Genomic DNA, 6000 nt, shown 5'->3' with positions numbered 1-6000 from the left:
ATTTAATCTTCCAAATATGGACATCCTTGCTTTACTGGAGTTGAATGGGCAGGATAAAGCCAGGTAAACAAACCATCAGTATGGGAGTGAGGAATCCCCTGTAACACATCCCTAAAATGGTTTTTAAAATATCCGCTTGGAGAACAAGGCTTCAGGATGGCCTCCTGCTCTAAAGTTACCCAGGCAGCCTTAAGGACGGGCGAGCAGGGCCCGCCAGCAAAGAAGACCGCCCTGAATCCCCAGGGCCCTCTCTCCCAGCCCACCTAACGGGGCACGAGCAGGCCCCGGCGCCACGCCACGCCCACTTCCGGGTTGTCGCCGCTGCGCCGTCGCATGCGTATTGACGTTTCAGTCGCCCGCAGACCCCGGAAGTGCAACTCGAACTTGGTCGGGGCGCGGATCCCGAGAGGGAGAGTCATAACAAACGCACGAGGGAGTTGGACTGGCGAGCTGGAAGGCCACGCCTCCTCCCGCCTACCCCCTCAGCCCTGTAGCTGGGGGCAGAGCTCAGGTAGGACCTGCGTTTGCGGGATGTGAGCTCCAGGGGCAGGCCTGGGTCGGAATCCGAGGAGGGGGCTGGCCTGGCTCGGTCTCGGGCGGGGCGGGTCTCTGGCCCCCGGACCCGACGCTGTCAGAAACGTTCACAGCGGACACCTCTGACCCGCGTCCCGGACTCCGCTGATGGGCAGGTTCCACTGGCCATTTCCACTGCCGAGGCGGGAGCGAGACGTGTGTTCCCTGGATGACTCTCCTCATATCTGGGCGTGTGGGGTTCTGGTTGCTCCTAGAGACTTTAGAGTAATGGGCCCTCCTCCGCTTTGTCGGGAGGGGACATACTGAGCTTCTTTGGCTAAAGATTATTTTCTACAAAAGAGAGTTATCAGTTGCCAACCAGAAGTCATCCACTGCAGAAGATAAAGTGCAGTTATAAAATGCTGTCAAAACTTGTAACATGCATGGGCGCTTGTGGGACGTTTCCCTGGGATGCAGTGTGAATTCTGAGTTGAATACCTTTGACTTTGAAAATACAGTTGAGTGGCAGTCTTCTCTCTCCCTCATCCAGGTATTTAACGTTTTTCTACTGCTCCAGGGTGTGTATCTATTGGGCCAAGTAAGTGGTTGCTTACGTTTCTGCCAAACTATTTAATGACATACATTGTCCATTTGTCCATTTCCTACAAATCCTCAGAAAAGTTGTAGAGGGAAAATTCTGTAGTTTTTGTCTGCAAGTGCCTAGTAATGTTTATCGAAATAGGTGAAATGTGGTGTTTGATGTGCAGTACATGGCATTTTTTTGTCTTAAAGCAGTATCAAGCTATATTCTTTATCGCACTTTATGAGGGGCTAATATGCTGTATTCGTTAAGTGTGTTTAGAAACTGAGTCAGGGAGCATTTTTTTGACATGTTAGTTAAAGTCTCAGTGTCAGGGCTAGTACCAGGCTTCTTTCAGACTTTTTAACTAGATATTCCACTTAACCGGTGAAGCCTACACTGAAGGTTTAGGGATGCTCTGGATGACTTTGAGGCTGTGGCCGCTGCCAAGAGGGAACTATGATCTATGAAGCCATAAGCATCATCTGTTCATTCATTTAGCAGATATTTACTACCTACCTTCAGCGTGCCAGGTAGCATTCCAAGTGCTGGGAAGATAGTAGTGAACAAAACAGAAAGACCTTGTGCTCCTGAGGTTTTCATTCTAGCCGGTGGATAAGGATAATTAACAAGTAAATATATAACAAGTAGTGGTGAGAACTATGAAGAAAAGTAAAGCAAATTAAAAGGAGAGGGAATGACAGAGGATGCCATTTTAGATAGAGTGGTCAAGCTCAGCCTCTCTGATTAAGGGGACACTGGAGAGCTGAATGAAGTGAGGGAGTGAGCGCTGCAGAGTTTGAAAGTTGGAGACCCTTAGGCTAAGTGGGCTTCTAAATCTCTACATTTTTAAAAATTACTTTCCAGGTAATTTAAGTCAAAATACTGTTTTTTGGTTTCTTCTGAAAAATATGTAGTTCCAGTCTTGCTGTGACTTCATTCTGTAGGGGAGCAGTGGGGCAAGTAGCAACTCCCTTGAGATGAGCTGTGCGTTTTCCAGTTTGCTGCAGTCTCCTCTATTCATTCAGCATGAGATTATGACTTACAGGCCTCACTGCCTGTTTTTACTGTGAACTTTCTGATGCCTGTAGGCATTCAGATTTTTGATTCCTTCATTATGCAAACTTTAGCCTGGGTACATTTTTTTTTCCTTTTTGTGGCTATGCTGTACCTTTTTTATTCTTTCTGTATACCTATGATGATTGCAGTCTGACATTTGGTGCATACTGAGTAGTGGCTTGCGCTATAAATTAGATTCTTTTACCCACTGTTCTCCAGTGACTTCCTTTAAGCTGCTGTCAAGGTAGCAGTGGGGTTTGTTCTGTAGGTTGGATTCTGGCCTGAACTTTTAACAGCATGGCTCTGAGTTTGGTTCTAGGACCCAAGAAAGTTGGTTTTACTGGAGACCTTTTGGGGCTCTTCCCTGTAACAGCAAAGCATTTTGGATCTGGATCCTATTCTTATGGGGTCCTTTCCTACTTTTTTCTAGGTGGCCAATATATTAAATCAGTTTGTGCTAATGTACTTGACAAGTGGTTGTGATTAGAGTATCATTGTTCATGCATAATAATTACTTTGAAACAGTGAGTAATAATTACTTTGAAACAGTAATGGTCAAAATTTTATCTGTGTTAGGAATACTACAAGGACTGCTAAGAAACTAGATATTTCAGTTTCATCATTGAAAACAAACTATTTAAAACTACGTCATTTATTCTGGATATTTTTTCTCAACAAGAAACTTGTATAATTATTTTTATCAAAAAAGCATATGTGTTTGTGTTTTTAACTGTTTTAATTAAAAATACAATGTTTTTCTCTCTTGCTCTCACTCTCTTTCTCTCTTGAAATGAAGAAGGGCTTTCAGTCAGGTCAACCCTTAATACTGAAAATATTGAATTATGTACTTACTAGCACTCTGAGGCACCACCTTTAATATTTTTGAGTTTGAACAAAAATTTTAGAGGTATGCACTCAGCTTCATCTTTGGACCATGTTTTCTTGGTAACGCTCTGGATTTGATCTTTGCTCAGAAGTCATTTCTTAATTTTAGCATCATTTGCCTTCTGGAAAGAATTTTTTTTTAAAAAATAGACTTTTTAAAAAAGCACTTTTAGGTTCATAGCACAATGGAGCAGAATATACAGAGAGTTCCCTTATATTCCTGCCCTGACACATGCACAACCTCCCCCAACTATCAACATCCTGTATCAGGGTGACTCATTTGTTACAGTCAGTGAACCTACATTGGCACATCATTATCACCCAAAGTCCATAGTTCATGTTAGTATACATTCTTGGTGTTGGACATCCTAAGGGTTTTGACAAATGTATAATGACACGTATCTACCATACTAGTATCATACAAAATAGTTTCACTGTTCTAAACATTCTTTTCTCCACGTATTCATCTCTTCCTCCCCTCAAACCCTAGCAACCACTGATTTTTTTTTTTTACTGTCTCCATAGTTTTGCCTTTTCCAGAATATCATATAGTTGGACTCATTACAATATGTAGCTTTTTCAGATTGTCTCCTGCTATGGTTTGAAGGCTTATCCTTTCTGAAACTCATGTTGAAACCTAATCCCCAAAGTAACAGTATTAAGAGGTGGTGCCTTTAAGAGGCATTTGGGTCTGGGGAGCTCCGCCCTCATGGGCAGGTTGGTGTTGCAGTGGGTAAATTCAAGAGGTCGGATTAGTTCTCATGGGAATGAATTAGTTCCCGTTAGGGTGGATTGTTATAAAGCGGGTTTGCCTCTAGTGTTTGGTTTCTTTGACATGTGCTCACCTTCCCTTCCACTTTTCTGCAATGTTATGATGTTGTGCAAGGCCCTCACCGGAAGCCCACCAGATGCTGGTGTCATGTTTCTTGGACTTTCCAGCCTCCATAATTGTGAGCCAAATAAACTTCTTTTCTTTATAAATTATCCAATCTCAAGTTCTGTGTAATAGCAACACATAAACAGACTAAATGTGTTTAAAGTTCCTTCATGGCCTGCTAGTGAATTTCTTTTTAGCACTGAATAATATTTCATTGACTGGATGGACTGCATTTTATTTATCTACTCACCACTGAAGGACATCTTGGTTGATTTTAATTTTTGGCATTATGAATAAAGTTGCTAAATCCATGTGCACATTTTTGTGTAGATATAAGTTTTCAACTCCTTTGGGTAAATACTAAGGGTGTGATTTCTGGATCATATGGTAAGAATATGTTTAATTTTATAAGAAACTGCCAAACTGTCTTCCACAGTGGCCATACCATTTTGCAATGAATGAGAGTTCTTGTTGTTCTCCATCTCATTGGCATTTGTTGTCATCGTTTTGGGTTTTGGCCATTCTAATAGGTGTGTAGTAGTATTTCATTGTCGTTTTAATTTACGATTCCCTTATGACATATATTGTTAAGCTGCTTTTCATACCCTTATTTGCCATCTGTATATTTTTTGGGGGTGAAGTGTCTGTTCATGCCTTTTGCTCATTTTTTAATTGGTTGGTTGTTTTCTTATTGTTAAGTTTGAAGAGTTCTTTGTGTATTTTGGATAACAGACTACAGATGTATCTTTTTCAAATATTTTCTCTTAGTCTGGGGCTTATCTTCTTATCCTCTTGACAGTGTCTTTTGCAGAGCAAATCTTGACTCTGTTTTGTTTAACAGTCTTTGATTAATTTATCTCTCACTTCTCACATTTTACTGTAAGTAGCAAAATAAAACAAAACAAACCAGGTGGCACATTCAACACTCTGTTGGAAATATCTTTAGCTAGAATAATTACTTTATTTGGTAAATTTTCTAATTTCATAAATAACTACATGGGACAATGTTGCCAAACTTTCTGCCATTATTTAACAAGGATCCTCCTTTCTTCAGTTCCTGAGAGCATTTACTTCAGTTTCTTGCAGGGTCTCACCCACAGTCTTATTAAGGAACTGTATCTTCTATTAACAGGTTGTTTAGGGCATTTTATGTTTTTTGTAACTCTCTTCTCAGAGTTCTCTGCCTGGTTCCAAAGCTACTGTCACATTTTACATTTTTAGTATGGCAGCACTATACTTCTAGGTACCAAAATTTGTGTCTATTCCTGCCTCAAATGAAACCCTTTATTTCTTATGGTTGCATTAATAAGATTTCTAGGAAACAACTCCTGTTAGTGACTGAATAATAGCACAAATTGAATTCTACCTCATAAGAAGGATTTGGACCTTTACAATTGGGATAAGTAGGTATGGACAGATTCTGATGAAGCTAGGCACCTTGAGTCTCTAAATTCTATAGAAGCAGCCCTTCTATTCCTTCTAAGGAGGTTAGTCTTTACTGGCTTAAAGAACCTGTAGTGGCCTCCCCTGAGGTAGTTGCCTTACAAAGAACTGCAGATCTTTGTCTTGTCCTATTCTGATGGCCTTTCATTACTGTTGGACCTATAACCAGAGTGGAGTCCAAACAGGCCCCAGATAGTGAGGCTAAAAATTGAAAACCATGAGAATATGTGATACACACCAAAATAACTGGCTGATTTTTGCCAGTTTATATCTATATAAATCAGGAGGCCATATGTGGGAATGGCTCTAAGAGTGTGGAATGAGGTTGAAGGAATATTAAGTTGGATCCGTGATGGTAATGGTTATGGTGATATCTGAGAATCTTACAAGGATTATGCTGTTATAAGGATACTCCAACAGTCCAGTTAAGAGATAAGAGATGATGAGAGCCTAAATGAAGACAATGATGTTGAGGATAGGAGAGAAGGAAATAATACTTTCTGTTCCTTTGATAAATTATGCATAATTTGGCAAGATGCAGTTGCTCAGGCCTGTAATCCTAGCACTTTGAGAGGCCGAGGTGGGAGGATCCCTTGAGCCCAGGAGTTTGAGAACAGCCTGAGCAACACAGTGAGATCCTGTT

At 41.0% G+C, this 6000-nt stretch overlaps 1 protein-coding gene across 1 annotated transcript in view; it reads left to right on the top strand.

Annotated features, from left to right (window-relative positions):
• The first annotated feature begins 350 nt into the window (after window positions 1–350).
• FAM172A (family with sequence similarity 172 member A) overlaps window positions 351–6000 on the top strand; it is a 412613-nt gene continuing 406963 nt past the window's right edge. The window contains exon 1 of the mRNA XM_045566294.1: window positions 351–511. The gene's annotated coding sequence lies outside the window, so the exon portion shown is untranslated. The remainder of the gene's footprint in view (window positions 512–6000) is intronic.

The sequence above is a fragment of the Lemur catta genome, chromosome 12 (genome assembly GCF_020740605.2).
Source record: "Lemur catta isolate mLemCat1 chromosome 12, mLemCat1.pri, whole genome shotgun sequence".
NCBI lineage: Eukaryota > Metazoa > Chordata > Mammalia > Primates > Lemuridae > Lemur > Lemur catta.
The sequence above is the reverse complement of the archived record's forward strand: the minus strand, read 5'-3'. Positions and strand labels throughout refer to the sequence as shown.